We start from the raw sequence: 16076 nt of genomic DNA on the forward strand, positions 1-16076 counted from the left end.
AATAATTTGTATTAACTACTTGCAGATAGTCCATGGATTAAATCCTCCTCTGAATCACATTTGTTCTTTCAACTGGATGGAAGCCAGTGATCACAAATTGTACTTGAAAAGTCATAGCCAAACTACAACAGGTTGATCTATCCAGGATGGGCCTTATCTGCCTTCTTCTTATCCGCAGATAAGACAATCTTTGACAGGAAGTGATCATGGGCAGGAAACATCCTCAACTGTGAATGAAGCAAGTAATTCTCTTGCTGCTGGAAGTGGTGTTAATAAGTCCAGTGGGGAGCGCCCACCCTGCGGTCTGTGTGGGTCCTAATGCCCCGGTATAGTGGCGGGGACAATATACTGTTGTGGGTGCCATCTTTCAAATGAGACTTTAAACCAAGGTGTTGACTCTCAGTGGTAATTAAAGATCCCTGGGCATTTCTCAATAAGAGTAGGGACTTATCTTGATGTCTGGGCCAAGTTTCCCCTCCACGGCATTTACCATGGCCTCCAAATTGTCCCCATGTATGATTGGCTTGTACCTTCCCTGCAGTAGACTGGTGCCCCTTCTAGGGTGTACCCTGCCTTGTGCTCATTGCTTGCTGGGTAGGATCTGGCTTCCTGCGACACCGTAAGGTATAAAGCTGTTTGGCAAATGACATGACATGACAAGACATTGTTTTGCTTGGTATGAAAACAAGTCACAGTATTCAAGTTGCAGTGCATAAAAACATTGTTCCAAAGTATAGAAGCAGCAGTTAGAACACTACAACATTTTAGTTCTTGGATTCAGTAACATCTTTCCCATTATCCCACTGCATGGAAATTGTGTTAGAAAAATATTCAAACACCATTCCAGCGACAGATTCAATTTGCAGTTGTGTTTCCATATCGACAAACTAACAGAAGTATAGATTATAACGATGAAGCCTGTAACACTAGACACTCTTTGACTAGATTTGAAGCCACACAGGGTTGACACATTTATGTAAATTATACACTAATGAGCACCACTTAACAGACCAAATATTTGTGTGTTAAATTAAAGTGACACTTGGAAATCTAATCCATCTGTACATTTCAAAAACAATATGAGACAAATTGTTCAAAATGTAGATAAACAGAAGTGAAATGTGGAAGCACAGGCCATTATGAAATACAGTTATTGAATCTGCAGAGAATCTAGTAATTGCAAAACAGTGCACACCAGTTTAAATCCGGTATGAAAAGAAAATTAAGTGAATGTTTAAAACAGAGATGAAAGTAAGAGGCACTGCCAAAGAGAGCAACTCATACGTTTTCTTTATTTTGCATAGTTTAAGGCATGGAAGACATGAAGGAAATTAAACCGAACCTTTAACTATAACCTTAAAAAGAGAGAGACTGAGAAACTGAGATTTTTTTTAAGCAAAATTAAACTAATATACTGTAATAAACTGGCAACCAAGTCTTCGTGGACCAGTAACTCTATTGTCATTCTGACCCTCAAACATTGTCACTGATTTTTAATAGACATCAAATCACCACTTACTATCAATTGCTTTAGCACATCCATGAGGCGGATTTCCTTAAATTGTTTCATTCTATGGTAAAAACAGATGGAAAGTTTTTTTTTGTACAAAAGCCATACAAAGGGAGAAATTCCTACATTATAATCATTTCAGACAGGTATGATTATTTTTATAATAATAAATTAAATTAAATTTATAATTAAATACTTTTTCCTAAATTTCCCAAACATATCATGTTTGAAAAGTATTTGAAAAAGAAGTAATGAAAAGGGTAATATCTAAATATATAATATATATTATATATAACCTACTGTATAACTAAATGCCCATAAAAATAAATCAAATAAAAATAAACGAGATGCGCTTTTACAATTTGTTTTGAGGACACAACAGTGTACAATATTTTATGACAATGACAAAGATCTCATTGGTAGAAACTCATGTATTTACATGTATCATTTTACAGGATTTCAAGATTTTAAATACATTTTCATTCCCTTTGCCTTTTCTTTGAATGTCCAAAACAGCATCATTCAAGATTGTAATATTTTCTTGATGCCCTCTTGGGAGCCACCCCTCCACTAGTACTGTTACTTTTTAACCAGGAGCCTGCTCAAGAAAACACTAGAGGACCAAATCTGCTTAGTAAGGAGACTGTCCTGGATATGCATACTGTATGTATACAGTACATCTATATGCTGAACGCTTTCTAAATGCTTCTTCCAATTCAGGGTTGTGGGGGGAATTGCTATTCCAGCAAGCAATGGGCACAAGGCAGGAAACACCCTGGACATGACACCAGTCCATAATAGGGCAGACAGACACACAAACAGACACACGCAATCACGCCAGTGCCAAATTTTCCAGAAGCACAAACCGAGGGAGAACATATAAACCGCACACAGACAGCATGCCAGGTCAATAATTAAACCCAGGACCCTGTGCTGCTAGGCAGCAACGCTAACCACTGTGCCCCCTGGAAAATATATTGTAATAGTATTTTCTCACATAACAATCAGTGTATGAGCATATCTGAGCAATTTTCTTCATGAGCATGAACACCAACATGCCTCACTTCTGACGAGTGAGTCAGTGAGAAGACAAAGTATGTGGACTTCCATATACAGTGTTCTTAGCACTGGTTGTGCACACAGAAGTACAGTAGTTGAAATATTGAAATAGAAATGCACTTCAACCTGACAGAATTAAAAGGGATAACATCCTGCTGAAAAGATACCATAAAGGAGTTCCAATCAACAATAAATGTTATTTAATCTCAATCACAATAACCTGAATTGATTTTTACCCATGTCTAACAACTGGCAGAAGAAGGTGCCCTTATCAAATTGTCAAATATTGTATGTTCCAGAATACATAGACATTTGTTGTTGTTAATAATGATGTACTATTCCCATTAACAAAATAAACAGGTATCAGGGATTAAGCTATTTATTTTTCTTGTTTATATGCTCTTTGACCGGGAGTACTAGAGAACAGATCAATTCTTTGTGAAATATACTCATAGTTTTGTGGTACAGTATGTATTGCTCAGAGTCTCTGTATATACAGTATACAGTGGCCTCTAAATATATTAGGACAGGAAAATGAAGCAGTTAAGCTATTTGCATTTGTGATAATGAGCTTATTGTAACTGAAAAGTACAATATACTGTTATTCTTGGATAATTCCATACCTACTGTACATTTGATCATTTGCACAGAATCATTGTGTTCAGCCTACTGGTGTCAAGTAACTCTAAGAACAGGGACACATGCACTTTAAGGAAATTTCACAGTGTAAATTAGAATTTGGTTGCGTATCCCTCTGAGGCATTAACTGCATTAAGTCAGCAACTCACTGAGCTCAGCAAACGCTTTGTGTAATCATTTGAGAGGATTTGCTGCAGCCACCTCGAGTTCCTGGATATTCTTAGGGTGTTCTGACTATCTTTTTCTTCAGCATGTAAAGTGCTTGCTCAGCTGAATTTAAATCTGGAGCTTGACCAGACCAGCCTCAGGTTTTGCGCTTTTCTTCTCCTGATGAACTCCTTGGTTGTACTGGCTGTATGTTTTAGAGTATTATAATGTTGCATGGTGAAGAGCTTCCCAATCAGTATGGAAGCATTTCCTTCTACATGAGCAGACACAATGCTTCTATAAACTTCAGAACAGGTTCTACTGCTGCCATCACTAATTAGATAAAAAGGTAAACAAGTTCCAGAAGTAGCCATGGATGCCCAGGCCATGTCATCACCTCCTCCATACTTCACAGATGTGGTGGTGTTTTTAAAAGGATCTGAAGTTCTTTTCTTTTTCTATCACTGTGCTTAACAATGATCTTTTTTGTCCATAAAACATGGTGCTGATAAGCTTAGATCTGTTGAGCCAAAATGATTCTGCTGTCTTGAGTTGTCCACAAACTGTGGATATTAATATTTTCATTCTGCATTCTGAAGGTTGCTGGTGAACTCAGTGACATTTATTTCAGTGTTTTATGTAATAACTTGGATACTTTTCTGTCATCAGCTGCATATTTTTCTTGGCCAACCTGGTCAAATCAAAGGAGATAGTTGATGCATTAGTGAAGATGTTTAATGTTTCATGGAGAACTGGCCACAAGCCCATTACCTACGTGGTTGTCCATAGGAATAAAATATTATACTACTGAAGACTGTATGAGGCTCACTTCTTGGGTTTTTATAGTTAGTGCAATTTTACTTTTTGCATCACCAAAATTCTCAGTACTCATATTTCATTTTCAAAGACTCACACAGCTCCCAGTCTGACACCACTGGATTTTCTTACTGTATAAGGTATTACTACAGCAGCTGGTGTATTTTGAGAAGGAAAATGCTGTCAATGATTGAATAAACTACTGAAAGGCTTGGTTCCTTTCCTTAACTGTTTAATCCAAGGGAAGTCTGTTTTTCTGAAGATTATCAGTACATACCTAGAAATCAGACTCAACTGCAAAGAAATATCCCATGAGTGAATTTGCAGAATAGAGCAGCTGTTCGAAGAGAGAGGCTTACAATTTTTGTCAGCTGATGACACTTCCTTGAAGGCTATTTTTTTCCAGGTTAGCACTCAAATAATGCAAGTACTTTTGCAGGACATGATAGGTTTTGATATGATGAAGTTTTCTTAATCTGTAAATACTGGTATATGTGTCATAACAAGGTTCATAATACTGTACGTACTGTAATATTTATAAATGTGAACAGTACAGTATCTTGCATAGGGCCTAGTACAGTGAGATAAGCCCCACTTTAAGGGCACTCTTTAGAGGTAATGGGTAGATATTTGACTGTATCAACCTGTCAGAGGTGGATCAGAGGCTGTAGTTTAAATCTCAGGTCAAGCCACAGGCTCTTCTGCAGGAACTTTTTTGCAGATATCTCAATCCATGCTGCAGCTGAGATTGATGAATACTACACATTGAAGTACATTATCTTCAATTTTAATGGATCAAATTAATGCCTAAAGAGGTTATTGGCATACTTTATTGAAATTACAGTACTCTAAAATACTTACTTAAATACAAAAAAAATACTTTAAAAATAGCAAAAGTAACAACTGGGATATCAGCTTACCTGTCAGCCAGATCGGACAATAACATGGTGGTGTCTCTTGTTGGTTAGCTGTTTGTTGTTGGGTGATGAGGCATTCTCAATCTGCCTGGCTTTTGCTTAATTTGGAGGCTGGAGCAAAAAAGGTAAAAGAAAAACTCAATTAGAACCATAGCACAGAAATTGGGCTGACCAAAATCAGCAATTCAGAATATCTGTTACAGTCCCTGTAACTCCTGTATCTGACTACCAAGCTGACTTCAGTGCTTCCTTTCCGAGTTGTTGTAGCATCTTCAGCAATCCTTTGTGAAATCCCCATCTCTACCATTAAACCCTTGATCTGTATTCCTCCAACAACCTCAAAAATCTCAAATGTCAGGCTTCATGTTTGAAGAATTCTGTTTAGTATTTTAAACAAAAGTTCAGGATAACCCCACATTCTAAATTGACCACAAGTGTTTTTTTCTGGTTTTTATTCCATCGAAGCTTTATTACTTAATTAAAGCCTTAATTGATTTAAGAAGTTTGATTGGCATATTTGCGCATTTGTTTTTCTATTTAAACTTTTTTTTATCTACAAAACAATTCAAATTAAACTTTTTTTTAAATGAATTGAATGGGAACTGCAGTCCCAATTTCTCAGACTGTTATGAAGTCTCAGTAACAAAATAAACTAATTGACTGTATTGGAAATTTTGATGAATTCCAAAATAAGCACATAGTTGTGAACTTTGTGAAAGTTTATACTTTTCCGCACAAAATAATGCGTGAGTGCGCGTGCGTGTTAGACCGGGCATCTAACGTGGTGTTGTTTGCCCACATGGTGGTGGCTGACAGGATTGTAATTAGAGTGGAGAAATGAGCGACACTGAAGCAAATGTAGTGCTGCCAACGAACAGCTCAAAGGACGATGACATTTTCAACAGAAAAGATCATTCAACTTTGGTAATTTGGAGATATTTTGGCTTTTTAGGATCAAACATAAAACAGAGCACTTTAAGCTTTGCAGTCTGTCTGAACCATCTTCTATGTGTGTTTTATCACACTGCAGTATTTTTTCTATTAGGATATTTATTTTGTATATTTTACTCATGCATATTTTGACATAAAAAAAGACTTGAATACTCTATTCATTTGCTTAATGTTTCTGATGTTTGGCAAGTGTTTGTTGTGTTAATAAAATAAAGAGTTGTTTAATTTTCCAATTAACTGTTTCTTCAACTTTCACTCAGGAGAAAACATCTGCCTTTAAACTTGAAAGAAATAATAATTTGAGATTTATCGTGATAATTATTGATATCGACTAATATGAAAATTTTTATCGTAATAATGTTTTTGGCCATATCGCCCAGCCCTAGTCATAGGGCCACAACCCATCACCAGAAGTTTGGTTGCCTCATCGTGAATGGTGCTGAACATACCTGGAAATTTCGTCTATTTTGTGATGTAAATTGGAGGTTTTACGTTACTGTATACATTTTACTTTAATTGCGGTTTGAAATGCACTCATCAATGCTGATGCTTTCTGACCCCGGAATATAAAAATAGTGTTGCCGTTCCTTAATTAAGGGACAGATGGTGTGACTGAGAGCTTGGTGGAACCAAGCACCAGGAGGTTAGTGGTCCTCCAGGACAAGGATTAACATCCCCTGGCCCTAGCCAAGCCCACTGAGACACTGGGATTTTGGTTCTGGGGAAACTATAGTGTTTGTGTTCTGAACAAAGAGAAGCAAGGAGGAATGGTGTCAAGAGGTAAGGTTTTGGTCCTGGCTTGTGCATGAAAACACCGTTCGTGTTGTCATCTGCAAGGCTCTCAGAAGGGTCTACATATAGGTACCATTCTGCACAGGAGTTTTGACACATTTTAAGCCAATTATTTGTTAAGCTTTGAGTTTGGTCTTTTTCTCTAGTTTTAGTGTCCATAGCAAAGGGATCAGACCTAGCCTTTGCACCTGAACATCAATATGAATACTGAAATATTGAATATTGAAATTAACATGAATACTGTATTAACAGTATTATAGAATAAAGAAATAAGTCTCTGGTCTATTTTTTTTTTCAGTTATGTCAATGGCACGAATAAGGGCAGAAGATCATCAGTACATTCAGAGAGTAATAAACAGAAACAAATGTGAGTTTTTACAGTTGATGAGACTCATTATGCTCTGTGTGGTGACATACAGATGTCAGTAATGTAGCTGTGAGGCCATCCAAATTAATTTCCCACCTAAAAAGGAAATATTAAAATTTAAAACTATGATCCCAGCTACTAGGCCTTTGAAGAAAGAAAGCACAAAGAATTAAAAGAATATAAACTGACTCCCTGCACTTAATTGAATACTGTGAAGTTATGGAAGTATATAACACTGCATTTCTTTGGTAGAGTGAAATGTTTCTTATTAAATAAATTTATTATACTATGTTGACAATGGTATTTTTGGTATTGGTCCATAACACTGAGACCAAAACTAATCAATCCTCAGTAAAGAGATACTAGCTTAGAAGATATCTGTGTGCAGAGGTTAGAGCTAAGTACTATCTCACACGATGTGAGGTGAGAAATTCTCAACACGTTATCCTTTTACATATTCCAGATTTGAAAGACTTGCCAAAATTGAGGGGTAAACTGAAAAAAAAACACCATATATTCTTGTATGACAAATGTGTATTGAACAGTTTTGTTCTACTTATGCAACATGTCACTTAAAAATTAATAAACAGGGCCATCATTAAAATACTGTGTGGCCGGACGTCTGAGTCCGAGGTGGTTTTCACAGACACAGAGTATCAAACAAAGTTCAAACAGCAATGGAACAGCAGCATTGTTGTTGGCAGCAGTATAGCCATAACAACAGCCAGGCAGAACTGTATTAAGATGGACTAACAAACACACCCAGGGTGGGAATGGAAAAAAAGTATAACAGAACACACAAGTAGCAGAAATATTCTTCAGTGGCACACCAATAAAACTCATGTGAAGAAGCGTGTCGTGCTTGCGAAATATGGATATGAATATGCTTTGCATTGGGGCAGTCTTGCAGTCCTAGTGCCATTGATTTTCTGAATCTATTCCAGGGAATAGCAGGAATGTTTAACAGGCTACAGTCTGGTCAGAAATTGACTTTCCAAAAAGGTTACGATACTAAGGCATATTGTATATCTAAGTAAGGTATATGAAAAAAGGTTAAGATCTAACAATGTCAGTGCTCTTTAGTGACTAACTCAATCTTTAGACCTCTGTCCAATAGAATATGTAGGATATACAGCACATGAAATGAAGCAACCAGTAGAAACACCTACTATAACAATCCAGATGTGTAGAAAGGCTTTGTAGCAAATATTGTTTGAAAACCCAATCTTAAAAAAGTATTTGCTATGGTATAAACAAACATGAATATTGTATATTTTATAACCTACTGTAGGTACCATACTATTTCCCAAGATCATTCCACAACTTTTCAAGGATCTCAGGTTTGGTAAGTAGGGCACACTATCTCTCACATTCTTATCTCACAAGAAAGCTGTTGTTACATGAACAGAATGAGGAAGTGCATTGTCCAGCTGCAATATTGTCACATTGGATCGGGCCCGCAGGAGGTTCAGGAAGTGAGGTGGATTTCTTGATGATAAATCAGAAAGTCAAAGAGACTGTAATGGCTTTCCTGGTCTTAACCTAACACTCAGTTATTTTTCAACTGAGAGGAAAACAGTAGGCAAAAAACAACAACAACAACATGGCACTGCAAATTATCAGAATAAACAGACAACAAAAGTTCTGGAGGCAGAGGTTTGTCCTCACCCAAAAAAGTTTTTTTGCTGAAAAGGTAATGTAACGAGTAGTAGTACTGACAGCAAGAGAAACAAAACATGAAAGGAATGTGATTCCCCCAGATCCTTACCACAAGTCTTTTTAATAAAAAAAATGGTGAAACCAACAAGGAGAAAAAAACTACATATTTTTTGTATATTTTTTTTATATATTTCCTGATTATTAATTGAAGCAAGACAGTTAAAAAAGGCCAGTTTCCAAGTTAACTCAAGCCAGACAATACAGAAAGTTCATCACTTAGCCATATGAGGAAACAAAAGTTGAAAAGAAAGAGCTGAATAAGTCTTATGAGGATGGGCAGAGAAGGGCGGCACTTTCCATATGGACCTGTCAGACACATTGGTATGAAAAGCTCAGTTGCCCCCTCTTTGTGGTTGATGGTACTGTATACCCTATAAGTTGATAGATACTGTTAAAAAACATCTCATCCATTAAAATTGAAAACTTCAGAAACAGTTTATTTTCTTGGTAAACATCCACAAAGTGTTCACCCACAATAATGCCCGTGACAACAATGTTGTCATAGTGGTTATCATTATGGATCCGTAGTTTAATTGCGTGGGATACAATGGTATCTCCCATATAGTGAATAAGGAGATTTTGAACCCCAATATGATTTCACTAGGAGTAACAACACTAATTATATTAGTTTAGCATGGTCAGCAACTGAATACTCAGACCAAAGTTAGCACTGGAATGCAGATCTGACAGTAAGATAGAAACCAATTGAACTACCTCATTATCAAAATATTTTAACTTGAAATTAAGTTCATTTTCCTTTCTCAAAAATACATATTTAATTGAATAAATAATCCAGCACCTTTGTGAAACATTCTAATTTGCTCTAGTCCTGATTGCGAAGCTTTCCTGTATCTCATCATACTTCAGATGTCTCTGAGGGCAGGGGAAGTACCTACTGATTGGAAGATTTCAAATGTCATATCCTGTCAGGAGGCATTGAAGTGAAACCTGCATTCCGGGAGATTGTCAGCATGGTTTAAGTACATGCCTATCTAACCTATTAGAATTCTTGGAGCAAGTCAATAGTGTAGGAGATAACTCCAGGGCATATTACATCATACATTTGGACTTTCAGAAAGCTACAAATAATGTTCCACATCACACACTTATTATTTAATTACAGCCAAGACTTACTTGTAGACTAATTACAACTCCAGGAATCCAAAGTAATGTGTATACATGAATGCATTTACTGTACTGATAATAGGAGTTGCAGGTAAGGTAGAGGAAATCAGATTGGAGTGAGGAAACTAGTTTTTTACCACTGGGATCTGTTCTAGGACTGCAGCTATCTCTAACCTACTGTATATCAATGATCTGGACTGTGGTATAATGGGCAAATGTATGAAATTTGCAACTATTACAATAGGTGAAGTTGCAAACAACAGCACAAGTTTTATAAAAAGAACTTAGACAAAATTCAAGACTAATAGACCTGTCTGGTAAATTAATTTCAGCATGAACAAGTGTTAGGTAATGCATGCATTTCCTTCACTCAATATTTTTGTCAGCGAGACAGTATGTAAAAGCAAGAAAAAGGCCAATGCTTGGATGTATTTTAAAGAATGTAAAATTTAAGTTATAAATGACATAATTAGATCTTATCTGGGATACTTTTAGTTACCAGACAACAAGAACATGTTTGCTATTCAAGAGACAGTGCAAAAGCCAGCTATCATTCTTATCCCTGGTCTCATAAGTAGTTACAGCATGTGAGATCTTATATTTCTTCAGTATTGGTTATTTTTTTAATTTTGGTTATTTTTCATAACTGTGTTCTTACCTTGAGGTATGGTCAGGCGTGTCTTACTGGGAAACTATCTCTGTTGTTTTTGTTGAAGTTTTGCAAGGATGAGCAAGGATGTGGCTTTTTAGTGGGGCTACTTGAACCATATCCTGAGGTCGGGTTGTGTGTCATCACCCACAAAAAATTTGTTTCTGTTTGTGAATCAAATTTTGCCTTCCACTTGTGCAATTAATTTTCTGTATTCTGGCACATATGTGACTAATATTGTCCTGTTGTACTGTTATTATGATAAGGAGGTGTAGTTACAGTGGTTATTGTTATGGATCCATAATTTCACTGCATGGGATACAATGGTATCTCCTATGCAGTGAATAAGGGGATTTTGAGCCCCCAATATTATTTCAATAGGAATAACAACAGTAATAAATACAGAGTCCTGAAAGGATTAAGGAGCATTTAGTGAAACTTTGGCTAAACTCACTTGGCTGGGGGCTCACCTGCTGGCCAGAGGACGAGGAGGCCTGGACCCCCATGCAGAGTGAGGAGTGACCAAGGGGCAGCTGCAGAGATAGAGATGGAATGGAGGTGGGATGCAAAAGATGTACTGTATGTGAGAGAGAGGGGGGGGATCATGTACGATAGTGTTTTAGGAGAGGAAATGATGTCAGGAGTGATTGCTGATCACTGACTGCCGAGTCTGATTGAACTTAGTTGTTGTCATCCCTCCCAAACTTTCATTACAAACTCCACTCATTCGGGGGGAAATGGCGGTTGGGGAGAGTTAGTGGGTCGAAACTGCTTCTCAAATTTCCAATAATAAAATTTGTGGATTAAAACCTCTATCAATTGTATAATCCAATTGAAGATTATGCTAGATATATTTAGATTAGATATAATATCGGTCCCATTTGTGGGAAAATGTGCCTCCACTAGAAGCAAAGGGGCATTTTTCTTGTGAGACTGTCTTTGAGAGACAGCTTCATCACAGACAAAGAAAACTGACATTTTTAACAGGGAAGAAAAATAATTACATAGGCTGACCAAGTCAAGTCAGTGGACTCCAAAGTCAGAAGCAACATAACCAGAAGAAAATGAAGAGAATGAAGTTTAGGAGATACCTATTTAATAACAGGAGATACCTATTTACAGTACACAGAGGACTGTGGGAGTCTTGAACCAGCTTCCAGGACATATGGTTAAAAGCTGTCTCTGTGGGATCATTTACAAAAAGAGATGGGCTGAATGGCCTCTTCGCTTTTGTAACCGTTCATATTTTAAACCTTTCTTTCCGGCTAGTACTAAGTATGATTTTGAAAAAAGTTAAACCTCAGGATGTGCGCTCTGCCAGAGTGTTTCTGACATTCTGTATAGTAAATTGTCTTGCAGATTCTGTCCAAATCATACTCTACACTGTTTTATTTAAATGAATGTGTTATTTTTTAGCAAGCTTTTTCCACGTCTCTGCAGAAAATCAAAATTCTAAATTCATGGAAAGAACTACAGTATTTAAATATCTCCTAAAAAGCAGAGAAGCATATACAGTACATTGACAGCTGTTCATTCTTTTTTGTTTTGACAAAACATTTCTGAATTGAGTCTTAATTTTTAAATATAAATATATATTTTAAAAATGTTCTATTAAGGAATCCTGTAACATCCATAAAGGCCCATTTATATACAGTGTATTTGAGTTTTATCCCAAATACTTCCTATCATAATATTCCCACATGTTTGAGGGGATTCTATCATTCATTCATTTTGGCTTTGCCAGTATCTTTCAGAAATTTGAATACCCAGAGAAAGTCACCAGGGACATATTATGTGTTTTTGGCTGAAAGTATTTGACTTTCTTCTTCTGTTTTAATACACCATTACTTTTAGACCAGGAGTTAATGAGCTCTTCTTTCTACTGCCACAAGACTGCCTGGATATGACAAGTGTCTCTGTCCTCTTGGGAACTCCAAGTACTTTTTTAGACTTAACAAGTACACTAAATACTCTACATTAGGCTATAGATTATTTATCTAAACTAGGAAGAGCTCTGAACCTCATATAGTTCTCTGTGGTACCCCAGTAATGGCTTCGCACCAGATTGTGGTAACTTCTTAGCAGCACCCTACATACTGTACATTACCTATGATTTCTCCATCTTATAAGTTAGAGAATTAGTCTTTAAAAGGGAGGCTTATCTAAAACTTTTGACAATTAAAAATCTTAAAATAAGCTACCCCTGTCTTGCACCTGTTGCTTGCCTGAACTCCTGAACCGGAAGGTGTTTAGAGATGGAATAATGAATGAAAGAAATAGCTATTACATGAACTATTACACAGAATTCCAAAATCCAGCCTCACCCAGTCCAGCCAGGCATATGAGTTACAGGAGAGAGATCCTGATCATTACTGTGGATAAGTCAAGGCACCTAGAGGCAGAGTGAGCAGAACAACTAAGGAGGAGGTCTGATGTGGAATTTGGAATTGATGTGGGGGACTAAACAACGGTGGTGTCTTAAAGTTCCTAAATCAGACAACAAGCACAGAAGGATAAAGCAAGGTTTGCTAATGATAGCTGATACAGTAGGTGAGGCAAAGTGAGGCAGTTTAAGTAGTGTCAATCAGTAAGAAGAACATTTTTCACTGTGTGGAAAGTGCAGGACAGTCTCAAGAGGATCAAGCAGAGAATGTTATGTGAGGAAGGCAGATACTGTAGTCAGCAGGGAACTCCTTGATAAAGGGCTTGAAACACAAGAGACAGGAGAGTTAAAAAAAGAATAAGTAGTTCTAAGATGTAGGAACAGACACTGGCCTCTTGAGAAAGGATGTGATGTGGCCTTTTTTGAAATAACAAAGGACACAATTAGAAAGTATGCAATGTTAAGGAAAAATTATTACAGCAAAAGCTACAGTCTGAATGAGAGAGGATAGGACTCGGGGCCTACATGGTAGATTTGGGTTCAGGTATACTGAGAAAGCATACAGTATGAGTTTGAATGAAGTTGGTTAAGGGGATAGAAATCATGAGGTAAAGTGAGAGAAATGGTTGTACAGTACTCAGATCAACAGCAGAAACATTATCCTGTGTAACTGTGTAAAAATTCTGCTTCAATGTGAAGAGCAAAATAATGAATATGTAAGGAAATTAAACTAAATAAACCATGGATTTAGAGAACCAACCATGAGGACTAGACAGACTGAATTGCGTGACAAGGGAAATATTTTTTAAAAGATAGTCACTGTCTGCTGGACTTTATTTTAAGAACCTTAACCTCAGCACTCCACCCGACTGCATATTTTCAGAAGGGAAAAATTAAAATGTTTACACATAGCACATATTTCATGTGTGTTGCAATCTAATAGGTGGTATACATAAATGTGAAGATGAGCTCTGTCTGAGTCTAAACCTTTTGGATTAAAAAAGATATTTTAAGACAAAGCACTGTCTGTCAGGTCAAGTATACCTTATTTATTTTCAGCGCAGTTTTCCTTGTTAAAATATGCACTGAAAGTTTTACCATGTCCAATCTGTTCTCTGCTTTTAACCGATATTCATATTGAATTTAATGTTTTTTTTTAATCAGGTGATTCCAGGGAATCCAGAAAGTGAATGCTGTTACATTAAAACAATTACATTACTCTATATTGGCCTATTTTCAGTCAGTAATATTTTAGAATATCATCAAACTAAGATAACTAGGGAAGTAAAATAACACAAACAGGGAAACAGATGTAAATTATTTTTTTCATCATTTGGTTCAATTGTGTGTGTATTCTTCTCAATTTACTACAAGTAGCTATCAGCTGTAACACCTTGAAACAGTAGGTCTCAGAAAGTAAGCAAGACTTGAGTCTGGTTATGGTTTGATAGGATGACATCTACAACAATTAGGTAACTGAAAGTATTGTTTGAAGAGAAGATGACTGCTAAGAGGAAGTTAACATCCTTTAGATGGTATATTAAATTAAGCCCCAGAACTACACAAAATGGCTCCCATCATCCTGGATGGTATTGCATTTCTTTATGAGTAAAGGGGCTCTGGTCTTACATGTAAAACTTTACTGGGATCCTTTCATTTACGGTCCCATTTATTGACCTTTTTAGCACATCTGCTACAGTACAGTACAATTTTAGAAGGAGATCAATACCTGGACAATACAATATGTCATCTGAAATATTAACAAGGGTGGAAGAAATCCAAAAGCAGTAGGATCCCATACAGCTAATCCAGTACTTACACACCTGCAGAAATCAATGTGATCAATCAATTTTAATAATGAAGCTATTAGAAATGTTTTATATTTAAGACTGTTAAATTAGCATTTTCTTCATATTTTGAGGGCATTCGGTAACAAACTGATAATTGTAAGACTTATAACTGAAGATTTTGTATATAAATCGATGTATTGTGGAAAACACAGCATGCCATTGTCAGATCATATTTATGCATCAACCAAATCCCCAATTACCAATTTGGCAATGTTAAATCCTCCTGTTCTATGAGGAAACTGTACAGTTGTAAAATAAGCAATTGATATATAGCCACTTCAGTATTATGTTGTGGTGTTGGGGCAAATATTAAAATTACTGCTTCCATTTTGTATAAAATGACATTTCATTATTATTAATGGCATATTATTGGTTTATTTATTACATGAATGAATTAAATTTATTTTCTTTGTTTTGGCACTAAATTAGAAAATGTATTTTCTTAATTTTTAGTTTTGAGAGCAGCAGTTCTCTATGCTTTATACTTTAGTGACGTTAAATTGCGGTATAATACTCATGGTGGCACAGTGGTTAGCACTGACGCCTTGCAGCGCTGTGTCCCCGGATTCAATTCCAGACAGATATCTCTGTGGAATTTGTATGTTCTCTCTGCGTTTGTGTGGGTTTCTTCCGAGTGCTCTGGTGTCCTCCCACTGTCTACAAACATTCTATTAGGTTAATTGACTTCTGGGAAAATTGGCCCTAGGTGTGAGTGCATTTGTGTGTGTGTCACTGCCCTGGCATCTCATCCAGGATGTATCCTGCCTTTCGTCCATTGCTTAATAGAATAGGCTCTGACTCCCCTGCAACCCTGAATTGGAACAAGCAGTCAGAAGATGGATGATGTTACAATACATAGACATACAGTAATAGGACAGTGTTTTATACAGTGATCATGTATTTATGGTTATTACATACAGTATGTGCAGTATGTATGTGCTCAGTGTTTTAACAATTTCTACATAAGACAGATAATGCTGTGTAGCATTTAACTTACTGTATTAACTAAGGTGTGGAAGGTTAATAAAACTTAAAATATCATATTCTAATGAAGGAAAGTCTACGGTTTCAGGGTCTCACCTATTTCTATCACAGTAAATGGTTGTTGAAAGCTCAGGTTCATTTAATTTTGCTTGTTTTTTAACTGTACAA

The sequence above is a fragment of the Lepisosteus oculatus genome, chromosome 6 (genome assembly GCF_040954835.1).
Source record: "Lepisosteus oculatus isolate fLepOcu1 chromosome 6, fLepOcu1.hap2, whole genome shotgun sequence".
Lineage (NCBI taxonomy): Eukaryota > Metazoa > Chordata > Actinopteri > Semionotiformes > Lepisosteidae > Lepisosteus > Lepisosteus oculatus.